General features: G+C 36.7%; 1 protein-coding gene across 12 annotated transcripts in view; it reads right to left on the reverse strand.

Moving 5' to 3' along the window:
- Positions 1 to 20177, reverse strand: part of LOC129748243 (mucin-2-like) — a 578750-nt gene extending 558573 nt beyond the window's left edge. For 5 of the 12 annotated variants that reach the window (XM_055742782.1, XM_055742784.1, XM_055742781.1 and 2 more), the window contains exon 1: positions 18734 to 20176. The gene's annotated coding sequence lies outside the window, so the exon portion shown is untranslated. Of the gene's footprint in view, positions 1 to 18733 lie in introns of all 12 variants that reach the window. The other 7 variants (XM_055742775.1, XM_055742774.1, XM_055742776.1 and 4 more) reach the window with 7 other exon arrangements.
- Between the last annotated feature and the right edge of the window lie 6625 nt (positions 20178 to 26802).

Below are 26802 nucleotides of genomic sequence, written 5' to 3' on the forward strand. Positions count from 1 at the left end.
TTTCCTACAAATGCCAATAATTTTTCATTATTTAAAATCACTTAACTGCTTCAACAGCTTATTTTTTTAAACCTTATCAAAAACTGTAGAACTAAACTGTGTGAGCCGAACACACCCGAAAACAGCCGAAGACCAAAAGCACACCAATACTAAAAGACTTTTTGACTGGAAAGAAAAATCAAAATCGACTTAATAAAATTTAGAAAACAATCAAAGTTAATTTATTTGGGCTGAATTATTTCTGAGAAGTGATTTTTACACTTTTTGTAGACTTTCCATGGAAATTTGCCGTTTTGAAAAAATAAAGCTTTTTCAGCATTTTATGGGTGGCACGTTATAACGAGCGCAAGAGCCGCGATAAAACATACCCTTAAAAAGCATATTTTAGCGAATTTAGTGTGATTTTTTAATAACAAATCATAATTTAGATAATTCTCTACCGATGTATCATAAAATATTTTCTTATGAATTTTTCTTTGCTAAATGACACCTTCTTGAAAGTGTCTTGAAACATACATCGAGATGAAGAAAAAACTGAATTGTGAAATTGTCACGAATCAGGGAAATTTCAAGGAAAAAATCATACTTGTCATGGCGAATGAGAACATTAAAAACAAATTGGTAGTATTTCACAAGCTTAAAATGTTACAGTTTCTTAAAAACACGAGTGGCGCGTATTAGCCACATGGGCCGATATATGAACTTTCCACCTACACTCAAGAAAGAGCGGGGAAGTCTTTGCTTTGGCACAATTCCGGCCTTTAATAACTATGACAAATTTTGCTTGCACTAAAATTTTTCTGTTGGCCCTTCTTGAGCAACTGCAAGATGTGAAGAATTTTAGTGAAAATCCTAGCGTCGATTTAGAAAACTCAACATCGAAAATTTTAACGAGAATCTTCTAAAACATTGCTCGCATTTGACAAAATGAGTGAAAGTCTGAGAACGGTAATTTGAGCTTTTCTTGTCATTTTGATTCAACGTTAGTTGTCATAGTTTCAAAAAATGATGCTAGTTCTTTGGTTGACTCGAATCAATTTTTTATTAAGATGTTCTAGATTGCTTAAAATATTTTTATAAATATACGGGAACTTCATTGTCCTTTCTATTTCTTTTTCAAATGCCTACCTTTTATTTATCCTTTTGGACGATCAATACATTTCTCAGGTACATTTGCTGTTGTGAACGAACGGCAAAGGAAAAAACACCATCAAAAAATCTTAGTGTGAAATACGTTCAGCTAGCCGACAAATACGGTTGAGGTTTTTAGAGTATTTTTCTAAAAACGAAAAAGTGCTAGTGCAATTGCCTGGATTATGTCACGAATACAACTACCGAAAGATATGAGAATACCGTTCTGTATAGTTAACATGTTTCACCTTAAAAACGAAAAAAAATGGAAAGCATAAATACTATTATTAGGGTCAGGGTGAGCTCTGATAGTATTAAATTTTCCAGTGTACATGATCGATTTCTGAAAATCGCCCATATATATTTTGGAGACTCGCCTAAAATCCAAAAACCAACCCGTTAAAAATTGAGCACGAAAATTTTTATTGTTGAAATCGATTTTCTTGGGTTTCTAGGACTTCGAAAAACACTTAAGGGGGGACCAAAGGAAATCGAAAAAAATTATATTTTAATTGATGCCAAATGACTTAGAAATGCTTAGAATCTCGAGGTCTGGTATCATCTCGAGAAAATATTTTTGGAAAAAATCGATTTTGCGGTGCTTCGGCTTTTCGGAAAACCGGCCAAGTCACAGAAAATCGATTTGTGGCCAAAAAGTTTTTTTCGGGATAACACTAGATCTCGACTTTAAGTTCGTGATATAGCTAAGTTTACAAGTCTGTTACAAGAGTAAACATCGAACACAGTTTCACCGGATAAGTTTTTCAATAACTGTCCGCCAACTGCAACGTTGATATATGTCTCGAATGACAAAACAACTATAATCGAAACCAGATCTCGACGTTTTATGCATTTTTGAGTTATTTAGAATCAATATAAAAAATCGATGGATAGATCATTTTTGATGGTAAAAAATTGAAACTCTGAGCGTTTTGAGGCACCCCTAAATCAGGTCTGATGATTAATGATATATTTTGCCCAGTTCACTTTTTGGGCCAATCTATAAAATTTATATGGTCGGTTTTCTAAATTCGACAATAATATTCCAATGCGACTTTTTGAAAACAATCTCCAGAAATCTCCCTAACAAAGTCATTGACCAGAACTTTAGTCGGGAGCTCAGAGCTCATCGAAGAACGCTACCACAGCTAGCGGAATAATGATGACTGTAAGTAGCGCTACACACAATTTTCGCTTCAAACCCCCGGGATTGTGCGCGCTGATCTTTGTTCGGGAAATTTACATTCAACGATAATTGAGTGTAAAATTAGGTGTGAAGTAGTTTTATTATCGTTGCATGACTGATTTTAATGCACCGTGCGATTTGCTCTATGTGGTCGCTGAAGGGTTTTTTTACGCCCTCTTCCATCGACAGGAATAGAACAACTAATGATCGTTTGCTAGTGCAGTACTATTTATTGAATTTATTTTTATTTTTTAATTATCTGGAGAAACGTGTTCAGATTATGTTTTAAGGCGTAGGTTGGAATTTGTATGTAGGGGTTTGCCTTGTAATGGTTTTAGAATGCAGCACATGGAACGTGCCATTTCGATGAAAGCGTTTTTTGTTGCCCTTTTTGGGCAGCTTTTAAATATTTCTCAGGTCAAGAGAATTCCTTAAAAAAATATTTTGAATTATTTTAAAGTAAAAGCGATCACGGAATAGAAAACGCGTAAGTTGAGCATAACCTTATAAAATATGTTATATGAAGTCTTTAATTATATTGGTCAATAATTTCAACATTTCTTCACAGCAGAATGTGCTCAAACAAATTCGGATGTCAACGATCCCATGCTAAACTTTATCTTAATAATCAACCCACTCGACATGCATTTGCACATTTGGGCGATTCCAATGCCAAAAGCTATGCAAATTGAAAGCATAAATTAATTTATGAAACCATTGAACTTTAGCTTCGCGTTCAGTCATGCCACGAAATTTTGGGCACTGAAGTAATCTTGTTGAACTTTTATTTTCTCACACCGGCTTTGTTCCAAGCACCTGCTGCTGCTGCTGGTTTGTTCCAAACTGATACGGGTAGGTTGTTTTCAATTTTTCATTCAAGCAAGCTCACAACCTGCCTGACTGACTGACTGGCAGAAAAAAAGCCTTATAGCAAACCAACTGAAACCGAAAACTGTGGGGCAGCACTACCGGCTTACCGAGCCTTGAAGTTTGCTGAGGAAGTTCTTCAGAAAAAATGGGAACTGGACGAAACCAAAATAAAAAAAACAGGCCCCAAAACAAACACGCACATGCATTCGAATGGCGGCGCGGTATAAAACCGCATGGAATTCAATTTTTCAAGCTACGCTACGCCACGCCATACGCCTCGGGAGTCAGGTCAGGCGGCCGAAGAAAAATAAAAATCAACCGACAGAGGCGTGGGAATTTACACCTTTTCCCGGGCAGAGGAGGGCTAACGAAATTTATAATGTAATTATAATGAGCTGAAACGACGACGGTTCAAGATTCTTGGCTTTTTCTTCGGATGTAAGCGAGGAAGAAAAGTTTTCGTAATTATTATTTTCCATAATTTATTGTCATTGGATTTGTCTACCTTTCACAACATTTCTTTTACTTAGGTGCAAAACTTCTCGCTTTATGTTTATTTTTCTAATAAAAGAAGATTTTTGATCTTCATAAAATCACGAGATAATAACAATAACAATAACAATATTCAATGAATTCTTCCATAAAATCAACAACTATTTTTAAACAGCTTTTGCAGTTAAAACTCAGTGTATACGGCATAAGTTAATTTAAAAAAAATGCCTATGATAGTTTAAGAATTCATGAAAAACACTTGATACTGTGTTAGCTCCGAAGTAAATGAAATATTTCGAATTCACATCCATCGTAGCCATTTCTTAATTTCTTGACTCCGTTTCCCAAGTATAAAACTTTGTAAAACTTTATTGCAGCTATTTGTAGAAAATACAATCTTTTTCTTACGGCAATGTATTCAGATTCAGATGATTCAAACTAAAATTCAGATAGTTCTGCTCCCTAAGATCAGAAGCTAATGAAGTTTGAATAAATGGCTCTACTGATCTTTTCCACAAATTGATCATATGTGTTAACCCTTCTAATTGAAAGCAAAACCAAAATAAATCATCTGCAAAAACCAATTTCATCATTTTCCACACAATTTGACATACAATTGAAAAACACAAAAAACATCGAAAATATTCAGAGGGTAAATTTGGAACACGGATATTAATTTAGATCACATCTATCCACTTCGCTTCACGATAGTTTTTAACCTTTAACCTTTAAATTATCTAACTAAACTCCAATGTTCCAATTTCCTTATTATTTTGCTTAATTTTTTTTATGATTCGTGCTACTTGTATGTAATGAACTCCTCATTTAACCCTCCAAAGCTCAAAATATTTGCTCCGGGGAAACTATGCCTGTTGAATGTTGGCGATCCCTTGGCTGCAAAGTGGACTGAATTTGTTGATTTTACATAAATTGTGTAGGTAATTTTTTAAAGTTCCTCAATATTAGAAAATAAAGTGGATATATTCTACCATGTTATCAGAAACTGATTCCGAATAAAAAAAATCCAGAAAAACAAATAAAAAAAAATGACTTTTGAGTTTTGACAGCTTTGTTATATTTAAGGGTTCCATTAATTTTTGGAATTGTTAAGAATAAATATTTTCAACGATGTATGAATATGTTGAGGTCCAAGGTAAGTTTTGGAAGGTTAATAGAATTTCGTGGTTCAGCGTAATTTTGTTCATTTCAAGTCTTTCCATGGAAACAGAAGAAGGTCTCAAATCATCAAAGAAATAGTTTTCGTTTCCATGTCCAATTTGGCTCCATTTTATGGATAAGTTTAAAAAATGTGTTCTCTGTAAAATAAATATATTCATTGAAAAAAAAAACTCAGAAAATAGATTTTCTTGGTAAAATGGCAAAACTGGTAAAAATGCAAAACATTGAGCTCAATTAATCATCAGTATTTTATATATGTATGCTTTTAAATAGACTTTTACTAAAGCCATTTAGATAAAATCAGAAAAATAGCCTAAAACTGGCAGCAATTCAGGACGGACTACCTAGAAGTCAGGTCAGGTTTTGGTAGTGTGCAAGTCATTATTTCAGAAAAATAAATCTCTGCGGTGAATTTTCATAAAGGAAAATTACAATAAAAATGCATTGAACTGGTCAGAAACAGCTGGAAATACCGTGAAATAGTTATTTTGACAGTAAAAAACCTTTTTGTAATTCCCCTTGGTTGAGGAACGTTTTGAAGACAGTTTACAGGTGAATCAACTGCAATTTGTACCAACACTAGACCTATTCAAAATATCCGAAAAAAAACTTCGGAAAAGTTTCAAAAAAGATTAAATGATCACGGATTTTCATCATGAATTTTTCAAGTAATACTGAAAAGTTCTTGTTTTAACCATGGCTTGAATCAAATTTTAATCGACACCAACATAATGTCAATATAGCAAAAACACTGAATAGTTAGTATGAACGACCTCTTCAGACAACCCCTTACACTAAGTTTGATGCTTGAAATCAATTGCTCATTTCAAAAAATCCCAGAGCAGGTACCAATTTTCATTTCAATCCCATTCATAATAACGTTTATATAGCGAAAACACTAAATAGGTAATATGAATGACCCCTTGTACGAACCCCTTTCGACAAATTTTATACCTGAAAATTATTGCTCGTCCCTGAAAACTTCCATGTGCCAATTTTGATCTTAATCCAACAACGTCAATATAATAAAAACAGTAGAAAGTTACTATGGACGACCTTGTTGTCGGATCCCTAACTCTTAATTGAATACCTGAAATCAGGGCTGTAGGATGAACCGCCTCATGGGGGGATGTTTTGTTGACTGATTTTTTTCTTTGAAATTTTTGTTCAAACAAAGCATGAATAAAAATGACTAAGAAACAAATTTAGTACTCTTCGTTTGTTCTTTTTAAAATTCTTTCAAATTAATAGTTACTATTTAAAATTTCGAAAATACGTCCTTGTATTCCGTGAAAAAAATTTAAGATTTTAGAATGAAATTTGACTTTTTAAAAAAATCTACCAATTATGTTAAATATTACACCAAGAAGTCTTAAGGATAATTTTTCTAATAAAAATCAGACTATCTACAAAGCTTGCTCAACAAACTCCAGTTCTTCTTGTACGTCTCGGTGGTCGAGTGGTTAGCGTGGTAAGACGGTAATCGCTGGTCCACTGATGGCATGGGTTCGATTCCCATCTTGGTACTGGGTATTTAATGTTAATCTTAAGTTGTCCGCGTCATTTATTCAGTCTGTAAAGCCTAAATCGGCTAAGACGGCGTATGTCTTTTTTTTTTTCATTTCAATCATTTCATATCATTTATTTATTTTTAATCATGTAACATAAGATCTTGGATTTTCTACCTCTCTACAATATGGTAATTACTTGAATAACAAACTTACGAACTGACAATGTTTCTGAAGGCTATTGTTTTCATTAACTACTCAATTTTATGTTCACGTTTTTTTAATTATTTATGCTATTAAGTAATAAAAAAACGTGAACATATACGTAACGTATATTTGTTATAATCCCAGACTGAACTAAAAATTAAAAACCAGCTTTATATTTGTGCTAGCTGAATTGTGAATGCAAACTGACTTAGAATTGAAAATTTGAAATTTTAAAATTTAATTATCAACGGGCCCGTCCGGAGTAAACGTGTTCACCACATGAAAGCTTTGAACCAACCGAATTTATTTACTCGGGTTAAGGTTGTGCTACCCCTATTACGGTCCTTCTTCTCCTAAATAATGAAATATTGCGGGTTAAAGTATGGTCTACGTACGTCAATAATTTTACCTCGCAAAAATGCTCTTTCGCTCTTTTCAACATCTGTTAAAGAAATTTCCTAACTTTTCTATCGATATGCCGAAAAAAATTTTCAAAGACCTTAAATTAAATAAGATGCACCGGGGTAAGTGTGGACGGTTTTCGGAACTTTTCATGATCTGAATGCCAAATGAAGCTAAATTGTGTAAATATCAAGTCTGTATAAAGCCGTATCCACTTACCCCAGGTAGGATTTGGAGACAAAATTTTAGTTTTTTGTAAAAAAAACTCTTTTTTATTTACTTTTATTCGCCATTTCTTTTCCAAACTAATTATTTCGAATGTAAGGATTGTTTCAACCTAGAGGATTTCGTGAAGAGCAGGGCCGGATTAAGCCTTCGAGGGCCAGAGGCAATTTTTAGGGGGGCCTCTAAGGTTTTTTTTCTCATTTTCATTTTCATAGGCAGCAAATTGTGAAATTTGTTTTTCTTATTTATTTGTTGTATAAACAAATTTCATTTCTGCTCAACACTGTTTTAAGATAGTTGCTTAAAAAAATAATTTAATTTAAAAAACCATGTCAAGCAAAAAAGATCACATAAAAGATCTCAAAGGAAAAATTAGAGATTCAAAATAACACTGCCAATCGATATAGAGAACAATCCCGATTAAATGGTCAGCTTCACAATAAAATTTCAGTTGAGAAAGTCAAAGTGAAAACTGACAATCAAAATTCATTATTAGAGATATAATTTTGAAGCACTTTTCAGAAATCATATTTCAAATTATTGTGTTGACATAAATAATTATAAAGCAAGTGGCTTCAGCATTAAAAATTAAAAATTTGTAAAAGAAAATCACTTTAAAAAATCCAAAAAACGAATAAAAAATAAGTTCAAATAAAGACTAGAACTTGTAAATCTAATATATAAAGATGAGTTGGAATATATGTATATGTTTGATGGTTTGTTTGTTTGTTTGTATGCACCTTATACAAATCCACACCACTTAACCGATCAGCCTGAAATTTGGTACAGTTATTTGTTTGAACCATGGTAAGGTTTTGTTTGTTTGTTTGTTTATTCATTCCAGTAGCGTAAGGTTTTACACCTTTTAAAAATACTACATTCGGTGTTTCGATGAGTTTTTATCACTATTTCTTCTTAATTACTATGTCCTTTACACAAATTCTAATGATTATTCCAAAAAAGTAAGCATTCCCTCTTAAAAATTGCTTCTGATCTAAGACGCTTCATATCAGCAGGTAATCTGTTCCAATTTACCACTCCCCTGACGAAAAAGGAGTTGCCGTAGACTGTTGTGCGATTTGTAGGAACCACTAGATTTCGCATCCGGCGACCTTGAAGCTGGGAAACCTTCTCAAACAATGTCGGTGGATAACGAGTGAACATGATTTTATGAAGAAACACACAGGATCGAAAAGCATAGAGCTGCTGAAGAGAGCATCCTATTAGATTATTGTGTAGATGACTAACTGAGTCGTAGCGGGTCAAACCATAGATATATCGTACGCAAGAGTTTAATGCAACTCGCAGGCGATTCATGGCAGCAGCACTTGGTCTGAGGAGGAGTACATCGGCAAACAAGACATGTGGAAGAATCAGAGCCTTGAATAGTTTCAGTTTGGTGGTTGTTGGTGCAAGGTGTGTTGTAGAATAAAGCGTTCGCAAGCAACCATAGATTTTCCCACATTGCTGAGCGATCATACCATTCCATTGCATGTCATTCTGGAATACATAGCCTAGATTGTTGGCCCGATCGACCCACGAAATTGTTATTCCTTCCATTTGCAGATTTTCCATCACTGTGTTGTTGTCAATACGTTGTTTCGGCATCAGCATAGCTTTACTTTTACTTTGATTGATAAGGAGTCCGTTTATCCGACACCACGATGCTATTCTTCCCAAATCTTGGTTCATCAACTGGACTAGAGAATTAACAGATCCTCCGATGTTGGTAATGTATAATTGGACGTCATCTGCATACATTTGAATTGAGCAGAACTTTAACACGCTAGGAAGGTCGTTGATGAAGCAGCAGAAGAGTATAGGTCCAAGTACAGATCCTTGAGGTACACCTGAAGTCACTGTCAAACTGTTCGAGCTTGTTCCATTGCAAAAAACGGTTTGTTTCCTGCCATGCAAATATGATGATATTAAACCAACCGCTCCTGAACCAAAGTTGTAGTGTCTCGTGAGTTTTTCGCAAATTTTGTAGTGTGCAACAGTGTCAAAGGCTTTCGTGAAGTCAAGCAGCAGCAAGATGCCGATGCCTTTTCTATCAAAAATGGCGAGAAGATCATCTTGAACACGGAGAACAGCACTTTTACAGCTATGGCCCTTCCGAAAACCAGCTTGGTATGCTGAGAAAAATTGATGCTGTTCGATATAAGCACTCATTTGTCGCTGAAGAATCTTCTCAAACGCTTTTGAAAGGCTACATAAAATACTTATCGGTCGTAGATTGTTAATTGCATCTATTTGAGGTTTTTTGCGCAAAGGTATGATTTTGGCGTGTTTCCAGCCGCTGGGAAATGTCGATACTTCGATGAATTTATTAAACATATAAGTCAGATGTGGAAGAATTACCGGTAGAACAATCTTGATAAATTTAATTGGTAAACCGTCTACACCAGTTGAGTTTGATTTAACATCCCAAATAGCATTCACGACCTCCCAACATTCCACTGGTCGAAAGCTAAAGGAATGAGAGCTTTCTGTCGGCGGAACATACAGTCTGTTTCGTTCGTTGACTATTTGATGGGACAAGAACATGCTATTGACTTCGTCAGGATCGAAATTGCATTGGCTCGAGGACTTATCTTTGCCGAGACCTAGACTTCGCACCTTTTTCCAGAGTTCAGTAGGATTAACGTGACTCCCCAAGAAATTCGCCATATACTGTTTTTTGGCCCGAGCTATAGTCGTGTTTGCTCGATTCCGCAGAGTTTTGTATAGTTGTCGCTTTGCATCCTTAAATTCCAATGGTGCCCTCAGCCAATATTTGTAAGCAAGATCACGTTCCAACAAAGATTTCCGAACATCAGAATTAAACCATCGATTCGACTTTTTCCGTTTTTTACACCTTCGGAGTGGAATACAAACATCATGAGCTTGCTTCATGTAGTAGTTAAAAAACTCGAGCAAGTTATCAGAGTGCTCAGTTGTATAAAATTCTTCCCATGGTATTGACGAAAGAGTTCGTTCAAGCGAGTGCGAGTTGAAATTAACGTAATCACGATACATGGAACTACCAGGTGTAGTAATAACATCACAATTCAAAGAGGCATATATCAGGTCGTGCTGTGAGAGCACAGGAAAAGCTACTTGACCAAATTTCAAAGTCTCCAAATTTCTGCTGGTTATAAGTAAATCCAACTGCGAGCACCGTTGACCAGTGTAAAACGTAGGTTCATGTCCAACTGACATCAAACAAAAACTGGCTAAAACATTGTTGAGTTGATCACGTTTTCTACTCTCGCGTAGCATATCAGTGTTAAAGTCACCAATGAGCAGTACATTTTCGTATTTTATTGCAAACTCCGACAACTTTTGTGATAAAAAAGAGGAGCAATCATTGGTTGGAGGGTTATAAACTATCATCATGAGAATTCGTTGACCGTTTATGTTAAAATCTAGCGCCAGACATTCAGTTTTGTCATCCGTATTTGCAGAGATAATGGTGTGGAAAACGCGATTACATTTGAGATGCTTACGATGATAGACGACAATACCGCCGCCACGTTGGTACACCCGATCATTGCGTACGACATTAAAACCATCAATAGCTATTTGACGATTACTGTTCTTGTCGGATAGCCAAGACTCAGTGAAACAGGCCACTTCTACCTTAGATTCGATTAAAGTTTGTCGCAACTCATTGAGCTTATCAGTTTTCCTTGCACAAAGGCTTTGCACATTGCCATGACACACATTTAACTTTCCGGGCAAAAGTGCAGCGCTTAGAATAGCACCGGGGATGTTTGTCGAGGTGTGGTTACGTTGTGGAAGCATATCAGATGTAAAACGGGAAGCAATTTTTAGAGGGATGGGGAATAATCAGAAATCGAAATACTTTTAAATACATTCTTCAAGAATTCACACGTATTACAATGATATAAAATCAACAATTAAACTTTAAGAGTGATACATTTTTAAAACATTGGACATTTTCAAAACTTAGCTAGATCTCCTTCAGTTAGCACTGCTACAGCAGGTCCATCCATTGATTGCCTCACGTATACTACTCCTTGTTTAGTGAACACAGATGTCAATTTTCCAGCCTTTTTTAGTTGTAACGCAGTCGCCTTCAATTTCCTTGCTGAGATAGTCAGGTTTTCATTGATGTACACCCGACGATCCGACGTTAGCCCTAGATGGTCCAGTCTCAGGTCACGACTCCGCAGGTAAGCAGCATAAAGTTCGTCTCTAGCGTTTTTCAAGGCAAACTCTACAATCACAAGACTTTCGTCGCCGTCTTTCAAGGATCGAGGTTTGATTCGACGAATGTCCACGGAAGGAATGGAGCTTACCCCAAGCTTACAACAGATCCGCCCGAAGTAATCTTCCAGATTTTCGCCGGTCATGAAAGGAATACCGCTGATGATGATTTCGTTTCTTTTTTCCAAAGTGCCAATAGAGTGTTGTATGCTGCACACTTTTTCGTCCAACATACGGAAAGTCGATTCGTTGTCCCGAAATTTTGAAGAGCATTCAGTTTTTAACGAAAGAATATCCTTTGAAACGGCCTCCAGCTTTCCATCAAGTTCTGATTTCACGGTTTCTATTTTGTGGTTGATGTCATTGCGCAAATCGTCAATCATGTTTTTGGTTACACTAAACTGATTCATGAGCATCGACACGGCGTTCTCAAGGGTGAGTGAGGAAGATTTTTCGATCATCTCATCTTCGGTTCGAAAACGTTTATTTGTTTTGACATCGGGGGAGCTCACAGGGCGTCTCACTTGAGGGGACCCGAGTTTGGAGATGCTCACACTCGGTGGGGTTCTTTGTAGGTTCGACATGATGAAGATGAGTTCCAGAGATAGCACAAATACAGCCGTTGGAAGACTTCAGCTTGGATGCACTTTTTTAAACAATGGAAGTTTAGAGAGCTAGCGACGAATTGCGGATTTTTAACTGTTTAAAACTTCCTCAGTTAAATAGTTTTTAAGTGGATAACACACGGACAAACTTCACTGCCACCGGAAAAGTTTAAAATGCGGGTATTTTTGATGATATAACGCGGGTAAGCATCACTTTTAAAGTTTTAATTTGCGCGTTTTTTTTAGTGGTACATATTGACCAACTGACCAATTTTTTTTTTTTTTTTTTTTTTTTTTTTTTTTTTTTTTTTTTTTTTTTCAATTTTACGCGTGTAAATCGGTGAAATCGTATATTTAAAAAATCAAATTAAATTTCTTTTTCAAGTTTAATTAGTATAAAATTCAGGAACAATATTAAGTCAGGCTTCCGCTTTTCCAAATCCGAATTGCCGGGTCTTACGCATCACCCATGCCATCAGATTTTGTACAGCCACCTTGCCCACTTTCTTTGCCGCAGAAAGCCAGTTTGCCTTGAACTGCTGCTCGTCCTTAGCAGTTTTTTGGTCTTCTTTAGGTTCCGCTTGACAATAGCCCAGTATTTCTCAATTGGGCGGAGCTCTGGCGATTTGGGAGGATTCTTGTCCTTGGGAACCACCTGCACGTTGTTGGCGGCGTACCACTCCATGGCCTTTTCACCGTAATGGCAAGATGCCAAATCCGGCCAAAATAGTACGGAACAACCGTGTTTCTTCAGGAAAGACAGCAGACGTTTATTCAAACACTCTTTCACGTAAATTTCTTGGTTGACAGTCCCGGAAGCTATGAAAATGCGGCTTTTCAAGCCACAGGCACAGGTACAGATGGCTTGCCAAATCAGATATTTCTTCGCGAACTTTGACAGTTTCATGTGCTTGAAAATATCTACTACCTTTCCCCTTCCTTTTGCCGTATAAAACTCCTGTCCCGGAAGCTGCTTATAGTCGGCTTTGACGTAGGTTTCGTCCATTATCACGCAGTCAAACTTCGTCAGCATCCCCGTGTACAGCCTCCGGGATCGCGCTTTGGCCGTCGTATTTTGTTTATCATCGCGATTTGGAGTCACTACCTTCTTGTAAGTTGATAGTCCGGCTCGTTTTTTGGCTCGATGCACGGTTGTAGACGATACACCCAGCTTATTTGCGGCATCTCGGAGAGAGAGGATAGGGTTTTGCTTGAAACTACCGGCAACTCTCTTTGTCGTCTCAGCGGCTTCCGGTTTCTTGATTTCCCCCCGATCCAGACTTCCTGGCTGTCGACAAACGTTCCCCAAACATTTAAATTACATTTGTAACGGTTGATTCTGCAACTTTTAGCGATTTTGCCAGCTTTGCGTGCGAGTAGCTCGGATTTTCGCGATGCGCGAGCAAAATTTTGATACGCTGCTCTTCTTGCTTGGACGGCATTTTGACAACTGGAGAGTGAATTCCAAAATCAAAATAGGAACAACATTCTACACACACACACCTTCAAAATGAGGGGTGTTCAGGTTTTTTAAATGCAAAATTGAAAGAAATACGTCAAGTTGATATTGACCAAATTTTTACCGTATCACCCTTTAGGTGATTTTGCTAATTCTAATCTTGCTTCTATCGTGATTATAATACACCTGTCACATGGCATCCAGCTTGTTGATGTATTAAATTAGAATTTCATGAATGAATTTTGAAGTTAAAATGATTGGTTTCGGAATGGTGAAATTTCGAACTTGTATAGTTACACTTCTTATAGAAAATCTTTTCTAAAGACAAGTTAAGGATTCTGAGTGTAAAGATTTAAGTTTTGATACAAAAGATTTGGGGAATTGCAATTCGAAATCGATAAATAAAAATTAGTTCCAATTTGTGAACGTCTTAGAGTGTTGTCGTAAAATGAAATGCCTTAGGCTTAGAATGATATCGAACTAAATTCCGCCGGAGGCAAACCGCTTTTTCCTTAAAATGTCTCGCTTTTTTTCTGGGAAAACTTGTATTCTCTCTTTTTTCCTTGATCAATTGGTTTTCGTTGTTTGATTTTGATCACCGCACTTTTCTATGGTTTTCTTTGATTGATATTTTTTCGGTAATTTATTTTGAACGAAATTTTATTGAAAATATTTGTAAAATTTATTACCTTCTATCCAAGGTCATTGAATTACTAGGTTCTCTGACTTTTACAGTAAGTAGGCGTGGAGAGCGCGGTGAAGTGGGATGATGCTCGTTATCTTTGTTCACAAATGAGCAGTGTGCTAAAAAGGGAAGGCAAGCTTAGATCTCAACTATCCTATGGATCAAAGGTAAACAAACGCAACGAAGCAATCAACATGGCTGGTTCTAAAATTTGAGAGATCGTATCACCTTCTATGTGCCCCCCTTGCTTCTATCTATTTTAAATACAGTTTTTCTGAAGATGGCTGAAGCTCAGTAGGCCAAAACGTAAAAAACAGCAGCTTTAATTTCGTCCTAAATAAATCACCGAAAAAATATCAATCAACGTAAACCAAAGGGAAAACTTATACATAGGAGTTCACTGATTTACAATGGAAAAATCAAACTTTTTGTAGCTTGTTCAAAAAAAGTGAATTTCGAGTTAGTTTTGCTATGAGAGTGACTCGCCAAGATTTGTGTAAATTGAAGTTGTGAAGTTTATTTAAAAGGTAGCTCAAACAGAACTTATATTCAATTGTTTTATATTATACACCATCTTTTTTCGACTCAATTGTTTGAAGTATAAAAAGATGAAAATTTATTGAGTTTTCAAATATTTAAAAGAAATTTAAAATATTGTGGTTATAACACAAAGGTTTTTTACATGGTATCAAATCCGCCGTTTACATGTAGGACTTGAAATATTTTTGGAAAAAGCAATCGTGCTTATGACAGAAAACCGTGTCATGAAGGAAAAACCACAGATGAACAGGTGCTAAGCTAAGCCTTGAAACGTGTGTAAAGTCTAACGACCATTTTGTATCAATTTTATGTTTTTTGATTGAGCCACCAGATGTCTCCTAGGAAACCAGAGAGAACTGTCAAAAAGGAAATTAAGTGTAAACAAAACAAAATACAAACATCTAGTCAGTTTTGAACGGGTCAAATGAGATAATTGTTATAGTAGACTGAGTCGATTTGGGGTCATTTTCGAATTTCTCAAACCCTGGGGTCTTAAAAGTTTCGTTTTGTCCTAAAACTCATCCATGATTTTTTGCCGAATTTTTAAGTAACGTTTACATGAGTAAATTTGGACTTTTAGGTTTGTATGGGAAAATTTAAAATTTTGTACTGAAAAACGAACATGGTTTTTCTTTTAACTCTGGTACCAAGCCATTCAACCCTTTATGTGCCAATTTGTAAATTTCTTAAAGGAAATTTTTCGCTTAACAACATTGCCGAAGACCGTTACTTGTTATCTCTCCAGACAACGAAGTTATAACCAATTTAATGAAGGTATGTCTTTTGGCATTGAAGGCAATTCAAATAAACCCGCAACACTGCTGGGTACAAACGAGAAATTGCTTGACTGATTTGCTCGTAGATGTTTTCTTTCAAATTTTATCATACTAGTTTCTTCGGAGCGATTGTTGTTTACATTAGGAGCCATCTTTTGATGGTTTCTATAAATAAAAATAACTATGCTTGAAGGGCTGGCATTCAATTGATTGCAAGCGCATCAACATTTCACATAGAGCTGGAACAGCAAAACTACGAACCCCACAGTCAGTATTAAAAACACCTATATTAGATTCGTTGTCGCTCGGCCTGTTCTAGACCGATATTCATAAACAGAATATCAAAATGAAGATAAAAGATTCGTTTAGCATTTTGTTAAACAAAATTTGAAAACCAAATCATGATGTCTTTAGAAAAGTTGCTTCAACTGAACGCCTTTTGCTGATACATATTCTCCCGGGTAACCATAAATACATATGCAATAATTCAAATATCGTATATTTAATGTATTTAAATTAAAAGCGAATACCTATAATTTATCTTTTCATTATTAGAAACTCCAATCTTTTTTCGATCTAAACTCTGACATTTGTTTTCGGCCAGCTTGTTGGGCGATAATGTATTCATGGCGTTTTTTGAACAAAAAGAGTTATGAAATTTAGTGCACTTTTTTTTTAATTAATCTTGATTCCAAAATATGTTTAAACAAAATTGCACCTATAATTATTATTTATTTTGTTCCAAATATCTAAGCAAATTTAAAAGAAAAACAAGTCATTTGGTAATAAATTAGTCTGAACGCGAAAATCACCGAATATAAACATAAACGCAACAAATTTGATCGATTTTATTAGTTGGAAGGATCGTGTATGAACCGATACTACCATGTGATTTGAAATTTGAAGAAATTGAAACTTTTAAACTCCAGCCGATGGAAGCCCCTAATTGGCCTTGCCACGGCCAAGTTGTCGAAAGATGTGTTAAAATGGTGTCTGAAGCAGCAGATGAAGTTTTTTCGTTCAAAAAACACCATAAATACATTATCGCCCAACAAGCTGGCCGAAAACAAATGCCAGAGTTTAGATCGAAAAAAGATTTGAGTTTCTAATAATGAAAAGATAAATTATAGGTATTCGCTTTTAATTTAAATACATTAAATATACGATATTTGAATTATTGCATATGTATTTATGGTTACCCGGGAGAATATATATCAGCAAAAGGCGTTCAGTTGAAGCAACTTTTCTAAAGACATCATGATTTGGTTTTCAAATTTTGTTTAACAAAATGCTAAACGAATCTTTTATCTTCATTTTGATATTCTGTTTATGAATATCGGTCTAGAACAGGCCGAGCGACAACGAATCTAATATAGGTGTTTTTAATACTGACTGTGGGGTTCGTTGTTTTGCTGTTCCAGCTCTATGTGAAATGTTGATGCGCTTGCAATCAATTGAATGCCAGCCCTTCAAGCATAGTTATTTTTATTTATAGAAACCATCAAAAGATGGCTCCTAATGTAAACAACAATCGCTCCGAAGAAACTAGTATGATAAAATTTGAAAGAAAACATCTACGAGCAAATCAGTCAAGCAATCTCTCGTTTGTACCCAGCAGTGTTGCGGGTTTATTTGAATTGCCTTCAATGCCAAAAGACATACCTTCATTAAATTGGTTATAACTTCGTTGTCTGGAGAGATAACAAGTAACGGTCTTCGGCAATGTTGTTAAGCGAAAAATTTCCTTTAAGAAATTTACAAATTGGCACATAAAGGGTTGAATGGCTTGGTACCAGAGTTAAAAGAAAAACCATGTTCGTTTTTCAGTACAAAATTTTAAATTTTCCCATACAAACCTAAAAGTCCAAATTTACTCATGTAAACGTTACTTAAAAATTCGGCAAAAAATCATGGATGAGTTTTAGGACAAAACGAAACTTTTAAGACCCCAGGGTTTGAGAAATTCGAAAATGACCCCAAATCGACTCAGTCTATTGTTATAGTTTTCTTTTACTGAGATAGGTACTTGATGAGTTTCGATAAAATTACTGATGAAGTTTCGACTTCGAAAGTGTAAGAACTTATTCATGGCCGTTTGTTTATTCGGTACTTTCTGTAGTGAACAAAATTGTGATGATGCAATATTTTTCAGCTACATGTATTTCTATTACATTGAACGAATCAACAATTTGAATTTTAATTTGAGTATATTTATTTATAAGTTTATATACGATTGCGCCGTCTCAAAAAAAATTGTTACATTTAAAAGTGCTATCTACCATTTTTAACGGCTTCATCAAAAGAGAGCATTTTAAATTTCACACAAGTTTCTGAAGATTTCTTGTTCATACAATTGAGCAAAATAAATCCGCGAAAAAAAACCTTAGTGAATTTTCTATGAACAACTATGGCTGATGGTATACGTATACGTTTGGCTATACAATTCCACTTTTTAAGAGTTTCTTAAATGTCCCGCTTTTTCGTGGAATGTCGCGCTTTTTTTAAAGTATCTGACAAGCCTAGTTTAAAGTGAAATTACTCATCGTTTGAAACAAGGAATTTTGTCAAGACGCTTTTTTTTTTTCAGAATTTAAGTAATAAACATTGCTTTCAAGCTATAAAATCAAGCTAATAAAACGTACAGGAATCGCCTTTTTAAAAAACGAATCCACAACAATGCACTCGAGCGGATGAAGATCCCAGTGCCTTGAATGACATTGAAAAATGCAAAACTACTCGGATTTTGCTTTCTTTCGCTCAAGAGCCGCACAACTCCAGCACTTTCGTTAGCTTCCATAAGTTAGTGTTATCATAATTGGCCAACCAACATGGATGGCTTGGTGCACAATAATAAACTACTGAATAAATAACGACGTCATTTCGACGAGCCAAGTCGCGTCCAATGCGATGATAATGTCATAAACTAGTGTCGATAACTTACTATCACAGTTTTCGCTAGAGCTTGTAGTAGTACGATGTTGGATGCTATCCCATTGGCGGTTCATTTGAAGCCCCAGAATCAACATTTGCAATTCTCAAACAACGACCCTCATCAGATGGAACGAATGAAAAATCTCTGAATCTGCGCACATTTAAATTCGGTATAAATCAAGAGGGAACTACTCGTATCCGACAGATAGGTAGTGAAAGAAAAAAAGAGTTAATCTATATCATCCGGAAAACTTTCTTCCTTCAGATTAAAATGCGAGTGAATGTAAATTTAAAAAAATAATAAAGAAAAACGTGTAAATCTCACCTTTTGCTTAACGTCTGTTTTGGGGCGTTTTTTTCTGTTTCAGATTGACGGTTTTGGTGCTTCGGCAACGGAGAAAAGCCGAGGGTTCGCAGCCGAGTTTTGTTGTTTTTTGGCGATTGTTATTCCTTTTGAGACATGAATGACCACCTTTTTGAATTTTAAAATTTCAGACGCGCTGCGGCACATGTGGTTGGGTCTTCGGGTAAGGTTGTTTCGTTTATTTTTTTCTCACTTTGTTGTTTTGGATGAGCACGCTGTCGCTTCTTTAAGGTATATTATGGTTATTTAGAGTAGACAAAAACACTGCCACAGGTTTTCAACGAAATTCGTCTTTCGTCACACAATATAGGTCACACGACCGCAGACAAATTTCAATTCACTACAAAACACCGACTTCTGTCGTGGAAGTGCTTGGGGGGATCTTCGTTTCGTTTTCCTTTTGTTGGCACCTTCACAGATGGATTTCCAATAAGAAGAATCGAATAAGTAGACCACACGATATCGAACCGGTTGAAACTTCTTAATTTTTAGGCGTGCTCACTCTCGGTTTAACAATGACCGAATTAGTACAATTAGCACGTCTACGATGGATACACTGGATAGAAAAATGAGAAATATTGCAAAAACATTTATAGGCGGCTTCTACCGCTGAATCGGGCGACTTGCACAATTGAATCCTAATTGGCGACAAGTTTCAGCTGCACAATAAACGTGACACCTCGAACTATGCTACAAAACAGCTCACATAACCATGCGGGGACCTTACGGCAGTCGTGTGCCTCTTATAACGTATTTGAAGAGCTAGACAACAGAATTTCGCCTTCAACGCTCCTTAAGCGCGATTACACATTTGTTATCTCACAAGAATCTACCACGAGCTAAGATTGTATCCATTCAAATTTTCGCAATAACACCACACTTTCATTTCACTTCGTACTCTCGTATAAAAGATAAACAAAACCTTTCCAGCTGTCACTAAGTACCCGAGGATCTCCAAGTCTACCCCGAGTGTGTCAAGTGCAGTTACACGATCTCTCGGTTCACCGAGAGAGCGAAAAAGAAAGACGGAGGTCGCTAACACTTGCACTACCAACAGCAGAAACAAAGTTCAAACCCAGATTCGCCTGTCCCTTATCAGGCCGATTTTTTCCAGCTCCAGCCAGAGCCTCACAGAAATTCGCACAAAAACAAAACAACAAACTCCGGTTTATTCTCCCAATTCTTCCGTTTTTCCCATCTTCCGCACTTGCACAATCAGTAGGTAATGATTCGAATTCGGCGGCTGATCGACCCAACCGAAAGACAGACGATAAAAACTAACAGCACCCGACTCACTTCACGTTTACTTCTTCGCGATCGAAACACGACTGAACCATTCGAAGTAAAGCGGAGCAGAGCGAAGAACCGCGAAATATTGTTGGCTGTTGGCCTGGCCTATGGATGGAAAGTGTGACTGACTCCCTCGCGACTCTCGCGCGACCGACTGACCATCATTCGATGCGGTGGGTGCCCTCCTCTTCTGGGGTGAGTGACTACCACCAGCAATCGTATACCAGCAAGATTGATTTCGGTGAAAGACTGCCACCATCCGGCCACCTACCCAGCTGCGAAATGCGAGAAGTTGATGGTCTGAGTTACACCGGTTTCTTGAGTTTTCCCTGTAGCGGCGATCGCGCGCGTTTTTTTCTTCTGGAGGACCGTGGGGGTGGGAGAGTGAGTTATCTACAGTGAGAAACCGGTGCCTTTTCCCGGGAGAGAAGGATGCTGCGATGAGAGTGAGCTCCCGGGAAATGTGAAGGGATGCCAGTTTCGATAAGCTCACTAAATCAATATGGTTGAAATAATTTTGCTCATCAACCATAAAATTGGATTCTTCAATTGGATACAATCCTTAAAATACTTTGTGGAAGAATCGCTCCTTCCAGTGGGAAAATAGTAATGTTTCTTTGATTGTTTATGTTGTTGTTGATGTTTCGAGACCTTCTAGTGGGATGATGAAAAGGAGGGTCACCTATCAATTTTATGAAAACTTGAGAACTAATCGAAAATTCTTTTAAATTTCTCTTATGTTTTGAGACTTGTCCCTCTTTCCACAAAAAAGACAGGAAGAAAGGAGAGGGTCACTCTTACAATTGATATAATGTCTCGAGAACTAACAGGAAAATGGAACAAATGTGGCATCTGATCGAATTTCAAAATGATAAAAAAATTCTCTGATGAAAGCCAAAAATTACAAGTGACGTAATTTGGTTTCTAAAATTGTTTCCATAATAACATATTCAAGAACTGCACATTGCACTATGGGAGATCAGGCGGATAAAAATCGGAGAAGGCATTGTCACCGGTATTATTTTCTGTGTTTTTTTATGAAAAGTTTACACTTCCATGAAGAGAAGTTCAAACTTTTTCAGCTCGAGGAGTTACCTTTATCGAGATATTAATAAATAAAGTAAAAAAAAACCAAAAAATGACAGGTTTTCAGAAAAAGATAAAACCATAAAATAGATTGTTTAGAAACACATATTACAGAGAAAATTATAACGTTAAACATCGTTGTAAACATTATAAATAAATCATATTAAAACACACTGTTAAGTATGACTTTGGAGTTAAGAAAAAGCATGAAATAAAGAAAAAAATCTAAATCAATGTTCGAAACTTCAAAGATTTTTGACGCGATCTTTGTTTTGTTCACATATGACCAGGCTTAAATTAGTTTTTTCAAGTTTAAGGTACCTTTAACTATTTCTGAAGAGTTTAGCTGCGATCACTAGCAATGGAGAGATGTAGAGCGCCATGAAATTTTGCCGTTTAATTTTTATTTTCGTAGTATTCCGTCTCACCCCATAACTTGACGAACATAATTCCTAAAACTCATTCTGTCCAGGGCAACCGTTCTCCAATGTCTCGGACATCCCACATTCGCCAAATCACGCTCAACTTGGTCTAACCACCTCGCTCGTTGCGCCCCTGCTCGTCTCGTTCCTACCAGATTCGTAGCGAACACCTGTTTTGCAGGATAGTCGTCCGGCATTCTCACAATATGTCCCGCCCAGCGTATCCGGCCAGCCTTCACCACCTTCTTGATACTGGGTTCGCCGTAGAGTAACGCGAGCTCGTGGTTCATCTTTCGCCTCCACAATCCATTCTCCTGTACGCCGCCAAAGATGGTTCTTAACACTCGTCGCTCGAATACCCCGAGTGTACGCAGGTCCTCCTCGAGCAATATCCATGTCTCGTGCCCGTAGAGAACAACGGCTCTAAAGAGCGTCAAATACAGGTTACACTTCGTGCGAGGGCTAAGTTTTCTCGACCGCAGTTGCTTGTGGAGTCCATATTAGGCACGACTCCTACTGATCATTTGCCGCCGGATCTCACGGCTGATGTCATTTTCTGTGGTCACCAGTGAGCCGAGATAGACAAAGTCTTCGACTATCTCCACCAACTAGACAAGCGGGTTCGGTCAGTCTCGGATGCGCAGGCCAGCATGTACTTCGTCTTGGACATATTAATCATCAAACAATCCTTCTTGCTTCGCATTTAAGTTTGCGATAGATCTCCTCCACCGCCACAGAGGATCTGCCGACTATATCAATGTCGTCGGCAAAGCAGATAAGTTGACTGGATCTGTTGAAAATCGTGCCCCGCATTTCACCCACCGCTCGTCGAATAACACCTTCTAGCGCCACGTTGAACATCATGCAGGATAGACTATCTATTCACCCGAAATCCGCACACAGCACTGCGTTCCATCCATATAGTAGCCCGGAAAAGCCGTTCTCGTCCATGATTTTCCATAGCTCGTCACGGTCGATCGTGTCGTATGCGGCTTTGAAGTCGATGAATAGATGAAGCGTAGGGATTTGGTGTTCACGGCATTTTTGGAGGATTTGCCGTAATGTGAAGAGCTTATCCGTCGTCGTTAGCCGTGCCTCCATGGAGCCGGCCTGATGACTTCCCACGAATCTGTTTACTTGTGGCGTTAGGCAGCGGAGTGAATTTTTCTACTGGAAAATTCGGACTCGCTGCCTCTTCCACCCCTGCGATTTTCCACATTTCTTTGGATGCCTCTTTGCACTACTGCCACCCGTGTGGCATTCTCTTCGTTCATCACCCTTCAACACTTATCGTCGAACCAGTCATTCCGTCCTTTTTTCTCTAGAAACACCTAAAACTCGGAGAAAAAAACCTCACTGTTTGCTGTTTTGAGAAGAAAAAGCTCATTATTGATTGCTTGTTTGCAAAAACCACTCTGAATTGAACGAGAGGTTTGAAAGTTATTTGAGAGGAATTAGTGCTGTAGAAGATGCAGATTTGTGCATTCAAAACATCACTTCCACCTACAACTCCCTGTTCAAAACCTGTTCAAAAAAAAGTTAGGAAATCGATTAAGCTTAAAGGCAATCACTGTCCGTGGATAAATTTTGATCTTTGGACACTGATCAGAATAAAAAACAATTATTTCAAAAAATCCTGAAAATACACATTTGAAAGAAATGCTAAATCATATTTCGGAAAAAGTAGAAGTTTGTAACAGGAAATGTAAGAGTACTTATAATGAAAATATTTTGAGCAATACATCTGATTCAAAACTATGGAAAAATATAAACTCAATAGTCGGAAGGTTGAAAACTAAATCCGACATCTTCTTAAGGGGGGGAAGGGTCTAACGGGTATAAAAAACACCATTTTCACGATTTTTTCTAGAGCTATCGTTCAAACAAATGTATTAAATTTTATTGTATTATACAAAGCATTGTTAAAAGAACATATAGTAATTTTTTCGTAGAAAAATATTGAAAAATGAGCCGGTGACGGAGCACTTTCGAGGATGCCTTTTAGAAAACAGGATTTGCGATGGACACTGTATCTCAGCACAGAATCATCTGAAGTCAAAAAATCAGAGCCAAATATTTTAAATAGATGTTTTTCTAGACCCCAACGTTTTTATTTAACTTAAAAAAAAATTTATGAAATGTTTGTGGCTGTTTGAAGTAAAAACTCCGATTTTTCACGAAGAAACCCGCCATTTTTCACCTGTAAAATCTCCCCAAAGTAAAAAAAAAACAAAAAAGAAAAACGTTGGGGTCTGGTATTTTATATGTAGAAAATATGTTCCAAATTTGAAAAGAATCGGATAAGTAGTTTTCAAATGACGATGTCCACGGACTTTAAAAATGTGCTTTCGAGAAAAACGCGTTTGAAGTTTCTGCTCTTGCTGTCTTGCAGTATTAGATAGGAGGAGATAAAGGCCTAAAATTTCTACAGTTTTGCTTCAATTGACTTGAAAATTTGACACAACATTCTTGAAATGTTTTACAATAAGAAAATAAAAAAAAAAAAAAATCGATTTTTTGAATGTGTTAGACCCTACCCCCCCCTTAAGAGTTGATAACACCGTCAAGGAAAACCAACATGAAGTTTGTATTACATTTAACAATTACTTTACCAGCATCGGAAAATCTCTCGCAAACACTATTACTAGAGACCATGATTTCAACACTTTCTCGCATATAAACCGGGTCTCTAACTCATTGTTTCTGTGGCCTGCTCCAGTTAACGAATTCACTGTTGCATCTTTGGAAAACAAAAAAGTAGTGGTCCAGACAATATCTCGCCACAAGTACTCAAAAATAACAGTACACATTTTGCCAAAATTCTTGCGGAATGCTTCAACAAAATCATAGAGACAGCAGTTTATCCAGAATGCCTCAAAACTGCAAGTGTAATCCCTATTTTCAAGTCTGGTGATGAACTCGATGTAAATAATTACCGACCCATATCAACCTTAAGCATTTTCAGCAAAATTTTTGAGAAGCTTTTGATAAGCAGAATGAATAGCTTTTTAAATCAAAACAACGTTTTTAACTGCTTCCAATACGGTTTCAAATCAGGATCCAGCACGCTTACAGCTATCTGCGAGCTGATGGATTCTGTCATTCGAGAAATAGACACGAAAAAAATTGTAGGCGGTCTATTTCTTGACCTTGAAAAAGCCTTTGACACTTTAAACCACGAAATATTGTTGAACAAACTTGAGTGCTATGGCATAAGAGGCTTAATCAACGACTTAACACGCAGCTATTTGTCAAACAGAAAGCAATTTGTCTGCTTAGGAGAAGAAAAGAGCTCCCTAGAAAAGCTGGTGTTCCGCAAGGCAGTAATATCGGACCCTTACGCTTCCTACTTTAAAAAAACGATCTCAGTAAGTTGCCGTTACACGGTACACCTCGCCTGTTTGCAGATGACACTGCTCTCTTATATCCCGCAAACTGTTCCAATATCATTATCAACCATACGGAAGAAGATTTAAGAGTTCTTAATAGTTATTTTTCCGTCAACCTTCTGACCCTGAATCTTGCTAAAACAAAGTACATGATTTTTCACTCTCCTCGGAAAAAAATCGAACCACACAACGATCCTAAACTATCTACTACAATAATTGAAAAGGTAACAAACTTCAAGTACTTGGGAATAACTCTAGACGAAACTTTCTCTTGGCGCTTCCACATTGATCAATTGCAAAAACAAATATCATCTTTTAGCGGTATTTTATGGAGAGTAAAAGCATTTGTTCCACGTCATGTTTTACTGAAATTCTATTTTGGCTTTATACACTCCCGTCTATATTTTTTGATAGCGGTTTGGGGTAGAGCCCCATTGTCTCTCCTCTCCCGTTTACAAACCCTCCAGAATTGTTACATTAAAACAATCTATAATCTTCCCCGTCTTTACCCAACCAATTTACTTTATTCCGATAGATCTCATAACATATTACCTTTATCTGAACTGTGCGGTTTGCAAACCGTAATTTACGTAGATGATAATCTGCGCTCGTCTAACCATAAACAAAACTTGATATTAAATGCCGGCCGGAGAGTTCATAATACCCACTAATCTCACCATCTTATGCGCAGCACAGCTTCTACCTGTCTTAGTCAACGTCGAATTTCTTTCATTGGTCCTACAAAGTTCAACAGCCTTCCAGAAGATATAAAAAACAGTTCTAATAGAAACATTTTTAAGATCAAACTAATACAATACGGTATCGATTTTCGAATACGGCGAATGCGCCAAGACCTTTGTTTTGAGAAAAACGCATTCCAAGTTTCAGAAAATAAAATCAATTTGCTATTTTGCTGCGTACAATCATTTTCCTAAATAAGTCGCTAAAATGCTTTCAAATTGATTTGATTTCATCACCCGATCGATAAATATAGCTTTTCCGTACTAATTACTTAAAAAAAATGATAAATATATCAGTGGGCCCTTTTACCACAGCCTGGTGCTCTCATTTTGTTTATTCGCCAAATTGGAGCGCCCTTTTGAATTGCAGAATGGCTGTTCGCCTTTTGGATCACTCACTAAAGAAGCAATATTCAAGCAAATTTCGGCTTGAAAGCGGGTCCAAATGATCACAGTAAAACATTAGCACATTCAACGATCTTATAAATACTGATTTGTGCATCTCCTCGTCCTGGAAAACAAATTTCAAAAACTTCAATGCCCCTTTTCTATCTCGAAATAACTATTGGCTTTTTTGTTCGCGTCGAAATTTTGAGGGGAAATGGGCGAATGAACTGTGGGATTACAACACACTCATAAAAAGCTATTCGAGTTATCTAAAAAATTAAATTTAACTTCACTAAAATAAGAAAAATTAGTAGTTTAGTTCTTATAATTTAGTTTTAGTTTTTATTATCAATTCTCATAAATAAATAATTAATTTGTAAATCATCAAAATGGATCTCTTCAAAGGAATATTCTTCTACTGAGATTCTCTTTTGTTTTTTCATACTTCCTCGTAGTAAATAATATTTTTTACGTTCTCAGCATGATTAAAGTTTGTCCGCGTTTGAGTTTTTAATGTTATTTTCTTGTTTGCTGCCAGACATGCTGAGAACAGTTAGTGTCCATTACCAGAGGGCTCAATTTAGCTTTTTGGTATGGGGAGTGTGGTGGGCCGCTAAGAAAAAAATCTATCCAAGACTATTGTTAAAATTATATATCAATAGAAAGCTAATAACTTGACCAACAAAACCCACTCAAAAAAAATATACGAAGTCGGC

This window comes from Uranotaenia lowii, chromosome 2 (assembly GCF_029784155.1).
Source record: "Uranotaenia lowii strain MFRU-FL chromosome 2, ASM2978415v1, whole genome shotgun sequence".
NCBI lineage: Eukaryota > Metazoa > Arthropoda > Insecta > Diptera > Culicidae > Uranotaenia > Uranotaenia lowii.